General features: G+C 37.6%; 2 long non-coding RNA genes across 3 annotated transcripts in view; one reads left to right on the plus strand and one right to left on the minus strand.

The window, feature by feature from the left end:
- The window catches only part of LOC121110906, an 87,329-nt gene that overhangs the window by 40,771 nt on the left and 27,766 nt on the right, over window positions 1–18,792 (minus strand). The gene's annotated exons all lie outside the window — the stretch shown is intronic.
- LOC107053546 overlaps window positions 9,245–18,792 on the plus strand; it is a 28,421-nt gene continuing 18,873 nt past the window's right edge. For both annotated transcript variants that reach the window (XR_005860207.2, XR_005860208.2), the window contains exons 1-2: window positions 9,245–9,277; window positions 18,136–18,179. This is a non-coding gene — a long non-coding RNA (uncharacterized LOC107053546). The remainder of the gene's footprint in view (window positions 9,278–18,135; window positions 18,180–18,792) is intronic.

Genomic DNA, 18,792 nt, shown 5'->3' on the forward strand with positions numbered 1-18,792 from the left:
AAAGAAAAAAAAATTCAAATTTCGTTTGAGACTGGAGGTTCTCAAAATGATTTTCTTTTTTTCCCAGGAAAGCAGGCACTAATGTCAACATAGTCATAAATAAATAGGTAAATAGGTAGGTAGGTAGATAGATAAATGGTTTCCATAGGGAATCATTTAAATTAACACTTGCTTTATTCACAACTTTGTGGATAGATTGCTGCAAACATCAGGCACCGTTATGCTTTGCTCTGTTTAGTAATTCTGGAGAAGTCCATGAGTAAGGCTGCTGTCACAACTGGGGATCTTTGATTTAGCTAACTAAGATACAATGTCCTGGGGAAGCAGAATTAAATGAGGACTTTGTCCTTCTTTTCCAGTCCAATCCCAGAAGATGTTTGAGCTAGATTATCTTCTACAAAGTGTTTTGCCACAAAGTCTCTAGTGACAACTACCTCCCGAAAAGGACAGCATCTTAATCTTATAAAAATCCCATCTATGAAGCTCCATTACTGTACAACTGGGAAAATCAAACAAGATACTAATATAAAAACCTTAGTGAATTCCTTGGTGCATTATATGTACTACCACATTTACAAATGACCACATGGACTGTGTAATATCATCTACTGTTGAGTTTCTTTTATAGTTCCCTGTGGGCTAAAGTGTTTAGACACAACTAAACTGAAGAGAAGGACTGGTTGTAGATTTAACTGGGAAATCTTCTGTTTTTATGTGCTTGTATCTCAGCCATATCATTGCTTTAAAAATTGTTTTTGTATTTAATAATGGGAGAGATTGCCCTCAACATAGCAAAAAAAAAAAGTATTCCTTTAAGTAAGTGCTGCACAGGATTGTAAATTGAAATGTAGACAGATATTAGCTGTGCGAGTTAAGATGTCATTAGCTAAACTGCCCAGGAAGGGTAAATTTGTCAATTGTCATTAACACATTTTTTATCCCGGTAGTTTAGAGATCAGAAGTGTTAACCTGGAAATGGCATTCTGACTTAAATCTCTTTAATGTTTTGAAGGATTGGTCATTTCTTTACGACATTGCCTTGCTCTTTGAGGAGAGTCCTTCCTTCGTTCAGCATCTGCAAATTGCCTGTATTCACACTTAAGAAAGGAGAAAAGGATCCTTTCAATTGTTTCTTGAGTTACTCGGATCTGTCATAAAGCTGTCACTTTGGATTACTTCTTAAATGTTGGCTGCAGGCTGAAAACTGTATGTCCACGCAGCCCTCATCTAGTTCAGGAGGGGTTTATAAAAGGGAAATTGTTGCTCTGCAGAGAGATGCCTGTTAACCTTATTCATTTGTAGAACTTGCTACATTTTTTTTTTTTTTGCACTCACTTGTGCAGTTTAACACTGACAGAGCTTTTGACAAGATAAAGCAGATATATGATATTTATGTAAGGTTCTCAGAAGGTGTATATACAGAGAAAACTTTATTAACTAGACCTGGGCCGTCCATGTCAACCAGCAGCTTTTTGCAGGAAAGACCTGAGAGCTTCTGCCCTTTGCCCTTTAGCAAGATACAAAGCTGGGATTTGGGCGATACAACACTCTAAATTAGCACTCCTAGCCTTACATGCGTTTGTCTGTTTTGTAATCCAAATGCCCTTTACCAGACTAAAGGTTGTGAGAGACAGAAGTTGAGAAACAAGGATCATGTTAGCAGCTTCAACTCCTACAAGCACCAATTCCCAGAACAAGGGAGGATTCACTCAGCACCTTACTGGAGTATCTTCTGTATAGCTGCATGAATTCTGTTTAATAGTGAAGGCATAATCACTAAATAATACTAAGCTGAATTTAACAATATTGTAAATATGTCTACACACATACATAACCTAGAACTTTTATCAACATCTTAAATTGGTATCAAATTGTGTTTAATCTGGAAGGTATTTTTCTATAGTTACCATCGTAGTCTCATAATCTCAGAAAAAAAAAAAAACCAAGAAAAAAACCTGTAAAAGACAAGACTTAGGTGGTCTAAAGAGTATTCATTATGTAGTTATTATTGTTATGGGAGACTGAATTAAAAATCACTGACTTCCCCAAAGTCCAAAAGTCTGCATAGATTTCTCATATGAAAGAAGTCTAATGCATATTTGGAAGAAAAGAATAAAAAATAATGAGGGATTGTACCATGACCTCTGCAAACCTTCCATCAAGAGAAAGAGCTGCTCTACCTGAGCTGCACAGCGGCCTGGCTAAGGTGCAAAAAGAGACCATAACTCAGAGAAATAAGATAAAATAAAATTTTTGGTGATGGAAGTACACAGCAAGTGGTCTAATCTGAGATATGTTCTATGTCTGGTAATATATTTGAGAGAACTTCATCTAAACTTTCTGAGGACTGGGACTCTCAGCAATATACATCAGATGGTTCAATATTTGTATTATATATATATAAATATATGGTCCTGACATTCAGTGCTCTTGCAAAAATAAATTATGCCTGGCTCATCTTTGAATTGCCTGAACAATTAGACCAATGTCTAGGACACAACGCTTCTACTGTCAATGCAGCTCACAGCCAGCTTATGGACATACTATGAATCTAATGATCCATCTCTGTAGCTGGCTAACGATAGCATGGAGATTGTCAAGAGGAGGAAATGAACAGGAAGATTGAACTTCTTTCATTTTGTTGTGGAAGCTGGTTTTAAAATGGGTCAAGGTCTACTTCTGCAGGCAGAGAATTTCTCATGATTTTTTTTTTTGCAGTACCAGAATCACAAGATCTCAAAACTGAGTCATGAAAATTTTGCTGTTCTACAACTATTCTCACCATGGTCATCCTCCTCACTAAATCATCAAGTGTTTCGTTTGCAGGCATGGCGTATCAATGCCTCGTATCACGTCTTTCCTTGGATGCACTCCTTTTCTTGAGCAGAAGGGGATAATAGAGCAAAGTGTCCAGCTCTTACATTGTCTAGGGATTTCTGCTGGGACAGACGTAAAAACACACATTCACAACTTCGCTGAATCTCTGAGCCTCCCTCTCTAACTCCAGACTACCCATATATTTCTGTTCTACCTTCCAATCCTACTGTGACACAGCAAGACATCTGGATTTTTCCCCTGATTACATATAAGCTTTGCAATATGACTGCTGTATTACAGGTTGGGATTTCATATATTGTAATCAAGTATGATCAATTCCCTGCAGGTGCTATGGCAGGCAGAGGATGATGCAGTCCCTATTCCTGTTTTCTACACGTTGCCAACCTAACCTACATACGCAGCTACCAATAGTGGTGATTGGCAGTGACTTTTGCACTGTGAGGAGATAATTGTGGTGCTGTGATATAAGCAAGTAAGGCTTATTCTGTAGCTTTGCTTTTGTGGAAAGAAATTCTGATAAGAACCATATGGGGTAAAAGACTAGGGTTAGAGCAACACAATTATAGGGTTGTTTTACCCAAGCACAGGTGTGACTGAGACAACTTGACCAAATTTTTCTATATTATATGTTTGTAGGCAAAAAATCCAAAGGACTGTAGACACGAAATATTTCTGACTCAACTTACTGTGACCACTAAAAAACAGGATAATTTTCAATGAGGAATTAATGTTATGAAGGGGTTTAATATTATATAGCTCATGGCACATCTTGGATCCTTAGCTCTTAGCTCATAATAATCCGGATAGAATTTAACCTATAAAACTTAAAAGGTGAGTCTGTATTACTTTTATGTAGAGAAAAAATTCTCTTTACCTCAATTTCAGTAGGTTTTGGATCCAGTCCTGATAGTCACAACTCCAAACTGCATGATAGGTAAAAATGTCTTTTTTAAGTGCTCCTTGCAATCAGATAAAACCCTTTCCTAAATGGCATCATTCAATATCCAGATTGTAGCAGGTAATTGTAATTGTAAATTACTGTAGTGAGCTTAGCATCAACTGTTTAAGTACTCACCTGGCAAAACTGCAAAAGCTAACTATTTTTCACTTAGTTTCCAGTATATATTTCATTTTTCATGGCTCCTTAACTCTGATATTGAAGTGGGCAATTTGGACTGAAACTTGGCATAGAAGTTTTCAGCCTCCAAGCAAATATTTGTCATTTAAAAATCATGAGGCTGTTGAATAAAACTTGGCAAACTGTTCTAAAGCTATATATATATATGGCAAGTATATTTGCAAAGTATTAATGTACAGGGTACACATACTTTCTGGGAAAACATACTCTCACGCATGTGTGTGCAAGCACAAAATATGCAAATACAATCTTCTTGCACATCAGTATCCTCATAATCTCTTGTTGACGATTGTACCTCAGAGTTCTGAGCATGAACATCGGTTTGGATGTGCATACCATAACAAGGAACACTTGGGATTTCCTCTACACTGACATAATAGAATCTAATCACTCCAGAAGATGTCTTAATGAATAATATGCATGCAGGCACACATTTTGAAAACAGATTTCTAAAATACAGAAATAGAAACATAAAATGAAAATTCATTTTACTTGTAGCACTATACTGTAGAACGTAAGGCTTTTTTACAAATGCCTTCACAACAAGGAGGAAAAGAGAGGAAGGGACAGAGGTGTTTCAAAAAACTCCATACCAACTCATCCTTAACTGTCTAATTATAATTACTATTTCATAACTTCATATTGCCAATTGTAGAAGGATGGCAAAGCGTTCACTGCCATCAAATTTAGTAACATTTCAGGCTGACCAGCAGCTAGCAGGACATCCCAAACCTTGTAGTACTTTATCTGGGTGATTTATGATCAGCAAATGAGATATCAGAGCACGGGAGAAACTCACAGCCAGGAATTCACTGCCCAAAGTTGAGGGAAGAATTAGAGATGAGAATAATAATGAAAGGTGCCATTCATGCCAAACAAAACACGAAGGGCTTAAAGCCAGCACATTACCAGAAAGAATGACTAAAAAGATCAAAGATCTACTCACTGCAGAGCAAAGATATTTTATCAGCTCTCTTCTTCAGTGACTGTAAGTGACTCAGTATATTAACTCATAAGGTAGACACTGCACTACAGGAAAAAAAAAAAAGTTGAATTTGGGGCAGATTGGAAGTTTTAATTTAAAAATGTCCATGCTTGTCAGTTCAATTAGATGAGAATTTACTGGCAAGGCAAGCTAAGTAAGCCTTGCCAAAATATAAGAAAGAGACAGACTCATCAGATAGCTGTCTGAGGCAGGTACAACCCACCAGGCTAGACTTCTCCCTCTGTTGTACAAGTTTCCTCTGCTGCATCCATATGTCCTCTTACCCCATCCCTGAACTGGGAATAAGCTCTGCCATTGCAAGCTGCCTATTTTGCTATCTTGCTCCTCTTTCAGTTGTGTCAGCCTAAACCCTTCTTTTTATTCTGATATAACAGAGGACACAGTGATGCTCAGACCAGTCCATCTGTAAGTGCCTACCCAACTCGCAGTCTAATCGCATTTTCCAACAGCCTAAATCAGCAGTTGTGAAAGCCAGACTGACACTACAAGAGGTCAGTTCTAAAGCTCTTACAGTGAATAGCACTGGGTTGGAATTTTGTTGGGGTTTTTTTTGTTGTTTGTTTGTTTTTCCTTTTTTGTTTCTTTTTCCCCTCTGAAACTCAATATACTAAAAAAAAAATGTGATTATGTGGTATGCACCTAATTAAAATGTACTGTAATTGTTGAATTATTCTACTGAAGCCATTTGCTTTTTCAAGTGACAGGTTTACCAGATGATAAAACTTGTCTTGTGGTTTCTCTGCTTTTGCCAAGAAGCTCAGAGCTAAGTACAGAAGTACAGAGGGTGGGGTCAGTCCTGGACATCAAACCCTCATGTGAATGGCAGCATTCTTCACTAAGCTTTCATGCTCCAGGCTTAAGTCAGGCTTTTTGCCAAACACGCCGGTCCAAGACAAATAGCCTATGTGGGTGTTTTGTGCACAAAGATGACTGAGGTTCATTTTAGCTAGATGGATAAACCTTTAGAAATCCATCTTGTTAGAACTGACTATATTATAGATCAGAGTTAGCTGTTTATTGAAAAGCACTGTGAGTGGAATGTAAATTACCTGTGAGTCAGAATGACCTGGGTGTGAAACACTGGTGGCTCTTGGTGCATCTATTGTCACCAGTTCTTACAAAAAACCATACAAATGGTTATATACAGTGGCTTCATTTTATTTTTAATGACCACATACCAGTTACATCTTGTCACACTTTTCCTTCTTCTACAGGAAAAAAAAGTGTAGCTGTATGGAATTTGCAAAGAAAAATTTGACACTCCTAATCTCATTATTTTATACAGCTATATTAAATTACAGATATGTATTTCATAAGGTCTATCTTGTGTAGGTGACAGGGATGAAGTTTCCTTATGGGTTACCTATGTAACCCTAAACCTCCTAGATTCCAGTGTTCTATGGGGCCCAAGATTGCTTTATGCATCAGAGGACTGGTTTGGTTTTGGTTTTATTTTTAACTCAGCAGCTAAATCTCCAGTTTGTGAGATGTACTGCCCCAGTTCTCTGCAGGGTTTCATCAAAACACAGAGCACTCCTGACTCATCTTGTATGTACAAGTTCCTTTGCCCTTTCAGATCTCTTCTAACTTGTTTCTCACCATTTTTCCATTTAAGCAGAAAGAGGAGTACATAATCTTCCAGAACTGCCCAAAACTTTGAAACCCAGAAAGTACAATCTGGGATGTCATCTTGTATGATAATTTAAGGAAAAGGGAAGCATCAGCAAAACACAGGTTTTTTTTTTTTTTTTTTTGCATCAAAGGCATTTCCCTAGAATATGGACCATTATTAAAAACTTTCTCTCCGTCTTTGGGAACCATTATTTAACCTTTCTTTTTCTCCCACCTGGGAGAATGAGCCTGTTTTCATCCCAGATGCCTTCTCCAACTCAGTAAGCAATAAAGACAAAAGAAGTTGTGTTGTTGAAAGTTACCATAGCCTGTCAGGGTCTGCAATCACGAGGAAAGTACAGCCAGGAGTACAACTGTACCACGTGTTTCAGTCACATTGTGTGAGAACTGAAAGTCTCCGTTGCACCTTGTAGTCCTTACTGAGATTGCCAGTAGCGCTGGCAGAGGATGTGTTATTTAACCCAGGGCAATGCCATGGAAGGACAGACATTCAGGTGATTCGACTAAGGGCCACAGGCAGTGCTATCAGGTTAGCATGCAATTTCACCTAGATAATATATCCTATTCCTCAGAATTTAACTTGATAAGACTTAAGGCTGACTGCACTAATATGGCTATTCTTCTGCTATCATGCTCTGCACTGTACTTCCTGCACACCTCTACCACAAAAGCAAAAGGGCTCTAAGATGTAAACCTGCATGCACTGGGACTTGCACTGAAAAGCACCGTGTTGTTTCACATTAGCATTCAAGGAAACCAGAAGTCCACAAAATGTTTTGTTTACTGGTGATTCACACTGCATTTGACCCAACAGTGATGAAAACAAAACCTCCCAGCGACATGGAGGGACACTGAAGTGACTTGAGTAAGGGTCTTTGTTGATTAATGTGGTGTTGACAGCATCTTAATGGGTCTTATTAGAAGCATGGCAATTAATGTTGTGTTTATGGTGTACTTTCACAGAGTTTGCAACATTATGCATTCTGCACGCATCCTAATTGCAGAAACATTCTGAAAATACCATAACAAAATGTAAAACTATTTATGGGTAAAACTGCCAAGTTTTCATATGGCAAGTGCAGTTATAATACATCCTACTGATCAAAGTACATTAAAATTTCACAGACCAAATAATGGAAATGAAACAAACTATTGAATAGCAACTTATCCCATAAACACCATTCATTCTGTATTTAGAGTAGCCCCTGGATCATACAGGAAAACTGTAAGGTGATCATGGAATTAATATTAGTATAAGGCATATGCATAAGTGGGCTAAATTAAAGCTGAATGGTCAAGTTTAATTCTAGTGTTACCTAAATCTGATTGCTATGCTCTGCATTTATTAACCATTACTATAAGAACAATAATGTATATTAGTTTAATTATTATTTTTTATGATTCTATCTGAAGGCTACTCTTGCACAACTGTGGCCACCAAAACACTGCTCCCAGACAAGATAAAGTAACCACTAGGTCTTGCATTTAGTTGTGAAGTAAATATTTCTGAGTAATCAAGACAACTATATCAAGATCCACATCACATGCTACAAAACAGACATGAATTTGGCACTCGTTCTCCCTGCCCACCCATGAACAACAAGCAGTGCAGAGCATGGTTCACGTCACCTGATGTGCTGTTCCTGTCCCCCCACCATCAAGGTGGCTTTCAGCCCTGGAAGAACCAGTTGCTAATAGGTCTGTTTCACAACTTTTTCTTCAAAAGCTCCTTTCTGTTACAATCCTGGCATCTGTTACTTTCCCCTTAGGAGTTGCTTAACCTAGGTGCATAACACTGTTTTATTGAGAATCTGAGGCCTGATCCAGCATCCACTGAAGCCATTTTCTGTACAGTTCAGTAGGGCTAAACAAGCCAAAAGAAAAAAAAATTGACAGGTCAGACTGGCAGGCTCATCTAGAGACTCTGAGAGGTGTGCAAAGGGGCACAATGACAGAAGGACCGTGGCTGTCAGCGGTGTAACTCAATGTGCCTATTTGTCATTAATTTGCATCACAGCAAGCAGTAGGTTGTTACAGCCCCTGTGGTTTCTCTCCTCTGTGCTATCATTACACACATTATTCCTTCCTTGCTTTCAGAGAAAAATTTTACTTCAGCCCAACTGCTCTGTGGAAACACCTCTTCTGAGGCATTACTGGGCAGTGGTTCAGGCTCTACGTGGAGGAGAGGCAGCCAAGCTAAGCGAGTTTCACGCACAAACATTGATCTATTTCTGTATGACTTGGGACCTATCTCCCAAACATGAACGTCAAAGTACTTTCAGTTGTACAACCAGTCTTCTGGTACTTACAGCACCACATTGCAAAATGAACCTTTCATCTTGGATTTGACACCTGATTCAGTCAGCTTTCTGTACACTTCATTTCTGGCTGTAAAGCTGGAATTGCTGCCTCATTTTTAAGTCTCGTCATCTGAGGCTGCACAGGACTGAGGGTATGAGTAGGCCAGCCACAGCAGCTGAGGAGCCCTCAGCTCAGCCTTGATAACTGCCTGCATACGTGCTTCAAGCCTGCTGCAAATGTGAAACGAAAGTAGTTGCCTGAAAACAAGCTCACAGTGGATTTAAGCCACTTCCTGGGTAGTTTGAGCTTGTTTGTTTTTCACATGCATCAGATCTACATGGACATGTCTCAGCAGACGGGTGGTAAGTTTAAAAGGCTCCCTCTGTCAAACTGTGAAAATTACCAGTCAGGTCTTTAATCTGTGAGATCCCTGGGACAGGACCAGCTTCTGGTTTCATATTCAAGTAAACTTGTACAGTGAGTCTTAGCCCATTACAAAGCAGCAATTTATTAAACCTAATAAGGTATATAAGCAATAATATTTTGGTTGTGGTTGCTGTTATGCCACAAAGGTTAATGAATTAAGGTCTGAAAAACATTTGGAGATCCATATAAAAAAAAGGAGTTAAAGAAATGCAAAAGTGTTACTTTGGTATTGTGTTATTTATCAGCTGTCTGGTTAGCATTTGTGCTCAGTCCGCAGGTTTCACATGTAAATCAAATGCAATGAGTCTATGACAACTCACAAGATTTACACAGATGGGACCTGACCAGCCCTCTGTGAAGTCACCGGAGGTGGTCTGGGTTCCCTAATGAATGCAAATAGGAGACACAAACATAAATATAATTTACTTTTATAAAATTCTTAATTGGGTTAATAAAATATCTCTGCATAAAAGCATATAGCTCATAAAAATCCAGACTCTGTGCATACCAGAGCTGATGTGGATCAGGATAATAGACACAAAGAATTGCATTACCATGTTAATACAATAGGGAAGTCTGCTGCCTCTCTTTTGAATAACCTCTCATGCAAATTTTGAATGTTGACCATGACACCAAACCTTCTCAGGGCACCGAGTTGTGTTTCCCTATGCTTACAATGTATTTGATTTTCAATACAAAACTGCAGACTCATCAAAAGCCCACCTTTCCGCCAGCATTCAATTATTTAAATACTGTACAATGTGGCTTTCCCCCCCCCCCTCTGAATCTTGCATAAAGTACTTTAAGCAAGCTTACAAATAATACAGTATGAAAAGGACAAAAATCCAAGCGGGAAAAAAAGAATTAATCAATGGCATCCTTTTTAACTAAGAGTTTCCACTTTTTCCTCACCTTCGACCAGTTGTCTAAAAAGCTGCTTCCAAAATGCAGTTGAGCATACAACAGAAACATCCAAATTCTCTCCACAGTAATGACTCTATAACATTCTTGAAGTCAAGAGCAAGTTTATTTGTAACTAGGTTCATTATCTGCCTACATGTTAAATTATTTGGCCACATGCTAAACATTTGAGCTACGCAAAGGTTCATTATTGTTATCTACTTACAATATGTTCAGTTTCTCATGCACATATTTAACAATAGAATATTTACAAATGTACTAGCTTCATGGTACTTAAAATGTTACAAACAAAATCCATGAAAAATAAATCTGAAAGGATAATCCTAGCATATACATGATGTTAGCAAAGTATTTTGTGTGTCATACATGACCTCAGTTCTTAGAGATCACAACGCCATGGAAATGGTAAAAGCCACAAAGGTAGTTTTCAAACATTTCCTCCCCCCCTTTTAGAGACAAATGTTCACTTTATCTCATGCAAGAGGGCTTGAACTAATTATATGGAGCAATTTTCTACTTCTTCAGGTGTAAGATAAAATCAGAATTATTGTTTTATGTGTAAGAAAAATCCCAAATGTAATATTCTGAAGCAACTAGTCTGAAGCGTGACACCCTGAAACAAAAAAGATGACTTTTTAAGAATTTGTATGACCTAACACATGCATATACCAGTTTTCTTTAGCAAAATTTAAAAAAAATAAAAAAAACAGCTTTGTAGTTTAACTTCTGTGTTATTTGCACGATGGCTCTGATGGACTAAGAGGAGTCATTAAAACTGAGACTGCACTGCATTTCTGGTTGCTGCAGCCCAGCATGCCAGAACAGTGACGTTCCTGATATATGATGTCTGGAACATGCAGAAGTTTGCTGTGATTCACCAAAGGCAAAACACATCAGTTCTGCATGTCCAGCTTGGAAGGATGTTCAGCATGCTCAGTGTATCCTTCCTACAAGCTAAAACTCCCAGCCTCAGCAGGTGTGAGACAACATCTGCTGGGGGAGCAAGGTTCCCCCCAGGGCATCTCCATACTTCACATAGACCACTCCACACCCTGTGTCTGACCACAGCAGGGTGGTCCTACTCTCTTTCCATGTCCTGAGGAGGAGTGGTACTCAGGACCAAAGCCAGCAGTGAATGAATCATACTGCTCAGTTTCCCCTACAGACTTGTCTTGGAGCTGATTGAGGAAGAGGGAAGATCATGCATGATTTCAATAGGATTTGGGTCAGATACCAGGACCAATAGAAATTTTTAAATCAGAAGAGCTTACAGCCTAAGAAATAAAGCTATGTCTTTGTTGCAAACCCATATGTAATTTAATTCCTGTAGTCATGAATAGGACATACAAAATGTGGAAATATCTATATGTGTCCCCTGCTTGAACAGTGGGTTCCATTAGAAAGCATAATAATGTTCCAGGCTATTGATTTTACCACAGTATTTCCTTGCTTAGAGTGTTTTCTACTATGAGATACTTGTACAATGCCATGGTGAATGTTATCTTTAACAGAGTTCACTGTACTCGTTAGAGAAGCTATGAGAACGATGCAAGTTCTCTTGCAATGCTGAGTCACTCTGCTGGTTTGCCTGATGTGCTATCCTATTTAGATAAAGTATCAGAAGAACAAAATGGAATGTAAAGATGAAATGTAGTAAAAAAATACTCCATAAGATATTTTAGGTAACAAAGAAATTAAATAGGAAATATACTTATATGTAGAGTTTAGATTTTGACTATATTTACCTAGACCAGAAACAGACACCTAAACCAGACTTCATTTATCTGCCAAAATAAACACAGCCTAAGTCATATAAGATGGACTTTTTTTCTTTCCTACTGCTTACTTTTCAATTATTCTGCTATTTTGGCAATGTTCACTTACTCCTCAGTAGGATAATAGAGGAAAAGATGAGTGGAGGGTGGGGAGGCAAGAGAAAAGGCATACCTTGTAAATAATAAATAAGTACGTCCTAAGTCACAATCAGCATAACTAAAATGTAGATCAACTCATCATTCCAAGATCCAAGTTCCATTTAGATGAAACCGGTATAATTTTTTATGTCTTAAGTTGAAGCAAAATTGAGTTTGTAACTAACTGATATGTGATTACATGAATTGACACAACTCTTTTTCTGGACCTGGGTTCTTAATTCCGTAAGTTATGACAACAAGTTACTTACCAAATGCTTACAGTGTGAGATCAAAAGCAGGCAAATAAAGCGTTCTAAAACCAATCAGGTGAATTAATGGACTTAAAAAGTAGACTATGATGAAGCAAGGACAAATACTGTACTTTGTACGAATATTCATCATGAGCCAGATATATCATGTTTGACCAAAAAAATACATATATGTTGAAAAGTGTCATCTAGAATGCACTGAGGCTCAGAGCTGATAGAGTTGCCACTAGAATACTGCGTCAAGTGCAACACTGTGTCTAGCTTCAACTCCTCACCTGAAAAGAGGTAAACATACTGAAGAAACAAACACATTGCAGAAACTTTTGGACAAAGCAGGGATCTAGAACAGGAATGGAATTATCTGTTCTCCACACTACGAACAAGAAATAACGAGCCGGAAGGAACATACTAACTGTAAGCTTTGTAGCACTGACTAAAGAGATGACAGAATCTAGATTGATGATTGATTCTCACAAGCAGGTTAAATAAACATGATTAGAATGGTGCAATGCTAATAATGTGATGAGAAAGAGCAATAGCAGCAGGGTAGCAGAGCCCCAGGCTGCAACAAGTGAGAATAAAACCAAGTGCAACAGCCATAGATGCACAAACAAAGGAAAAGAAAAAGAAAAAAAAAAAAAGCTGCTCACCTTCAGGAGGCCTGAGGTAGGCAGAGATCTCCAACAAGACACCTTTACCTTCCCCTGCAACCCTTAAATGAGGTCTGGGAAGGGGTGAATCCCAGCTCCATCCTTTCCAGTCACTCAGGTACATTGCATGCACCTGAGCTCCCCTGCGTTGGCCCTGCCTTCCCACCAGGTGCTCAATCACAGGTTCACGCCGTGACTCAGCATTTCCACTACAAATGGTTTGTCAGCTTATGGTTAGGTACAGCTTATCCCTGGGAAACAATTTTTTTTGTTGTTGTTCTCTTCCAAACTGTTCTTATGTAACTGTGTGTTAAAATTCCTTTCCAGTTTTAACAGAAAGAAGAAATTCTGTGGAAATGATCCTCTATATATACATGAATACTTACATAAATCCCTTGACAGGACCCTTTTCATGGATACTATGACAAATAAACCCCTGTTTCCTTTGGGTTCACTGGAAAACAAAGAACTGGACAATACAGAAGCCAATATAACTGGAAAAGGAAAAGCCAGACCGTTGGAGAAAATTAGCTTCAGGCATACATTTTCACTAGCTCTGCAGAGAGTTCTCTGAAAGATTTATCATCCTAAATTACCATTGGATCTACATAGGAAATAAATCTTTGCAGATATCCACTTGGAATGGGTGGGGGAGAAGTTCTCTTTCCTGTTTCAGGATGTATTCTAGTAGATTTTTTTGCAGACCATAGTTTTGCTTGTAATCAGTTCTTGATGACAGTACATATTTTTTTCTTTTTTTTTGGGGGGGGGGGGGGAGTTAAGGGAACATAAAAAAATGCCAAAGCCTCATTATTTTTACTTAAAATTCAAGGATTTAGAATTATTGAACCATAAATTCTGTAATGACATTTTACAAGATCTGTAATTCAAGTACCCTCTCTCCTTCATTTTGTCTTCATACTGTACTTCCTAACAAGACTTCCGGAGGATCTTTTTTTTTCTTGTGCTATTTTAATGCACCATAGGAATTGCACAATTAAAAGGCATCATGAAAAATGTACTCCAATGAAGAAATTTGCTTCAAAAAGAGAAATGGAATCACCCAATATCTGAAATATAATCCCCATGAGGTACCACATCCACAATAAAAGTCTTCTCAGTCTCTGTTAGGTTTTCCATTGTGCATAGAAATTATCTGGAGAAAAAAAAAAAAACCCTGACCCTCTTTAAATGAGGTCATCAAATATCTCATCTTCTCCTTCATTGCAAGCATTTGCTCAAATTAAGTGAATTTAGCTTGATTCCAGAATATGACACTTTTGAATCCATTGCAGCGCCATGGTTTACCGACCTTTAAAAGTTACAGGTATTGAGAGTGTATTGAAATCAACTATTTCAACAACTATTAATCCTTCACTGAATGCATAAAAAATAAGCTGTGATAAAATATATAAGCAGAACAAATTATAAATCTATTCAAAATTTAAATTGGTTTTCAGATTAACTAAATTTCAAATTGAAACAAGAATCTTCCTGAAAATTGCTTATTTTCTGCTTTACTTAATCTGAAGATCAGAAGAAAATACTGTGTGATGGTACTTCTTTTTGTGATACTTGTATATTTGGAATAATGCTAATGGGCTATTGAATTCCATGGTACTCCCTATGCTCCTCATTTTGCTGTTTTTGTTTGTTTGTTAGTTTTTTAGCTGGAAATTTATTGTTTAAATATAAATGGAGGCTATTCCTCACTTCAGTGAGTCCCCAGAGCTCAACAGAATCTTGCTACTAACAGACACTGTTGATTTTTAAGAAAGATGTAGGCTGGTTGATGAAATTATAGAACAGGGCAGTAAAATCTATCTAGAAACAAGAAGAGGATTTTTCGAAGGAAAATGGGAATTGTGATCATGAGGAGTATGTCCAGTGATACTAAAATTAGAAGATAGCCTGACATGCAAGTTTGCTATTGCTAAGAGATTGTAGTTGAAAGAACAAAAGAGGAATATTCTGCAGAGCTCAATAACTGTCCTCACGTGGCATGTTTAAAGGAAACAGCTGGCTCTCCAGGCATGATTTAAAAAATCCTGGATTAGATATACATTCATAGGAAGAGGAAAAAGAGTAGTAAGAAGAGAGATGAGTGAAAGCCAAAAGGAGTTTAAGAGAACAATAAAAGCAGAAACTTTCAGAATGATTCTCTGACTTCAGCAGTGAGAGCATAAATCTGTATACGGTCTCACACCAATGTATAAAGAGATCTCTTCTACTAATCAGCTACTGTAATGAAATCTATTTTGCATTTATTTAAAAGCTCTAGTAATTGAACATTCCAGCTACTCATCATCATAGTAACATAAACTATCACAGACTACCCATGTTTAGGATCGCTACCACAGTTCACTTCCAGCGGTGGTTCAATGTGCTGCAATTCAAGGTGGCTTTAAAGCATGCTTCAAAATGGACCTCACCAAATGAGAAGCTACAGTTTTTGTGCGTGTAATAGTTGGTGGACAGGTCCTGGCTTGGCTAATCTTGATCTTGGTTCACAAAAATAATTTCTGAGGAACCTATGGCAGATCATTCTGAAGGTCAGTTCTCAAACTTCAGGTCCTTATGCTTATACAGTCTAGGTCAACTGACAATAATTTTTCAGCTTTTTTTCTTATTTTTAAATTTGTCCCCTATTTCTGGACAAACAAATTGCTAGGATTTATGTGAGTTCCTTAATGCTCAGTAACTTGAGAATAGTTCAGTTGTGAGAAATGTCAGAAACTCCCAACTGGGTTTGAAATGTAAATTTCTAAAGCTTAGAAAAGTGTTTTAATTAGGGTTAAATCTGCAACATGTGATCAGTATTTCCTGGTTATGACAACTTTTTCATAGCTCTTAAAAGTTTAAATCGAACTTGACAACTCCATGTCCAGTTTATGGCAAAGATTATTTTTCAAGTTTATTAATAATCTTTTTAGTTGCTACTCTGACAGCCTCCCTACAAATCAGTCTGATACACAATTAAAAACTGCCCATATCTTAGACTTTAACAGAGAGAGGTATCCACTTATTGCCATGAAATAAGAACATAATCTGCTACGAAGCAATCATCTGCTCTCCTACACTAACATCTGATGGTAGAACCCTATTTCATACAGGAAAATCAAAATCAACTTACATGACTGCTTGAAGAAAAAGTCATGCATAACTCACTGAAGCAAAATGAATATCAGAGTCAGTGGGTTCCAAAAAGAAGAAAGGAAAAAGTAGCTATAAACTCCACAGAAAGTAGAAATATAGGCATTGTTGTACAGAACTCTAATCTCTTGTGCAGTGCTATATGTGGAGAGGGAAAAATGCCTTCCTGACCTCTCCAGGTGATCAATTTACACTCTGAAGCCTGAAAGCTGATCTGTATCTATTCCAAATTAACTGGAATAGAAAGAGGCATGAGGCTAAAACATAAAGAAATAACACTGTAGAAAGCAGAAAGTACCTTATTCATCAGTACAAGTCGGGATGTCGTTTGCTACCAAAGGAGATACCTTTCTTTCATAAATATTCCTGTGCAGATTTTAATATCAAAAGTACCTCAGAACTCTCAGTGAAAATAATCTCTGCAGGTACTGGTCGAAAGCCTACTGAGATCAATAGAAATACCTCCCTCCAGTGCAGTAGACTCTGGATCAGGCCCTTTCTCTGTAACAAAGGTTCCTTCCATCACAGGGCTGCAATGTCCCCTCCTTCCTGCCCCCTTACACTACACTCAACTTCTGTTTTGAAGCCGACAGAAAAACAACAAACAACACAGATGAACCTAACTGGAAATGTCCTTCCAGATGGGAAAAGATATGCGAAATCACATCAGCTTTACCCAATGTTAAGATAAAATGTTATGTGACCTACAATCCGATGTACTACATTGTATGTGATCATCATGCGGTAAAATTTTATAGGTTTTTTTTTCCCCAGGTCTACTGAACTTCTGCTATTTCCAAAGTGTTAAAAATACTCCGTTTGCTAATATAAATGATTATAATTGACAGTGCATTGTCAATCTATTGCAAAGCTGATTTAATTAAGAATGCCAAGGGGCATCATTTGGGGCCAGGTATCTAAGCTGAAAGTTTTTTTGATCTCAACCTCTCCCTATAGGACCGTCCACACTGGCACCAAAGGCTGGAGGGCAAGAGAACAAAGGGAATTTTATGTGTCTGAATTCAAATTCTTTCCCTTTGAAATGAAGCGTCCAGAATGGGCAATAAAACTGTGAAAATGGATTTCTGGCCGCATTTGATGTTAAGCCTTTAGTGTCAAGAGCCAGGTCTTTTTTTTCTCTCTCTTTCTTTTAGGCTTTTTTTTTTTTTTTTTCCCTCTCCCTGAATGGTCTTGTGGGGAATTTGTCCTATAAATTATTTCTTACAGTTTGTATGCATACAGTATGGCCTTGTCTCGTACTCAGAAGTCAAAAGTAAGGTATCGCGTGTGTGTTTTAATTAACTTGTACATTCAGAAAAATTGCAATGGAAAACATTGTGCTACAGAAGTTCATTCCATGTAGGGTTTTTTTCTGTCAGTCGTGTGTCAAACCTTAATGTTTATTAAGCACTTCTGTAGAAAGAGTAACTTCCACTCTGCTCATTTTTCATATCCAGTAGTCATAATCCTTTGTGTCATCGCTTCCATTCCCATAGTAGGATACTGCGATGCAACAAGAAAAGCAGAGGATTAGGCCCACTTAGAATGATCATGCAGAGGGATCTATTATAATAATGATTACAACCATTTTATCTTTAATAGCTAGCCACTGATGGAAGGGCAAAGAGGGGAGAAGAGAGACAGAGAAATGAAAGGAATCTTGGCATATTGAAATGATTCGTTCCTAAGCTTTGATTGTATATGAGAATTGATCTTTAAATATTTATTTGTAACAAAAGCAGTTGGCAATATCATATTAAAGCTGGCTAAATTAATTTAAATTGTTACACACCACTTAGGCAGTACATTCTTGCTATCTGAGGAAAAAAATCTTATATGTGTTTGTGCATGATGCAGTTTAGTTACAAAATATTTTTTTTTTTACTAGGAGCACTTCATCATCCACTTCTCCACAGACCATGTTTTCACGAGGTAAGATTACAGTGACTAACAATACTTCTTCTACCAAAGCAAGTCAAGGTGTTGTAAGGAAAATTTCATTCCACAAGTGTAAAGGAGCCAGTTTGATAGGTTTTCCAACAGAGAATAAAAATGTACATTTTCCTACTGACCAGTAAAGTAAAAAAATAAAAAATAAAATAAATAGACAATTTTTCCTTTTAGTCTATTCCTGGATTTCACCATCTCTAGTCCTACATTCCTCCTCTTTCAGCCCCTCCTTTTTTTTTTTCTGATATCCTTTTCTTGTAGTTTTCTTTCTCCAGGCCTCCCTCAGGCTTCCTGCCATCTCTCTAGACTTATTCTCTTTTCCATTGACTCTGGTTCATTCTGATCTCTTTCCTTTTGTTTTACATACCACAGTTAGTTCACTTTTTCCTCCTTTCTCACATATGTTTTCCCTGCCTTTTGTATTTTATTTCTGTCTCTGTTTCTATTCCTCTATTTTCAGTATTTTTAAGCAAGCTCCTCAGTATGTGATATATATAACTGAGCAAGTAAATAGGAGAAAAGTTACAATCAATGCAATTAATTAAGATTTAAGAAGCTTTCACTTCAGTCAGTATTGATGCCAAGAGATTTACAC

The sequence above is a fragment of the Gallus gallus genome, chromosome 5 (genome assembly GCF_016699485.2).
Source record: "Gallus gallus isolate bGalGal1 chromosome 5, bGalGal1.mat.broiler.GRCg7b, whole genome shotgun sequence".
Classification (NCBI taxonomy): domain Eukaryota; kingdom Metazoa; phylum Chordata; class Aves; order Galliformes; family Phasianidae; genus Gallus; species Gallus gallus.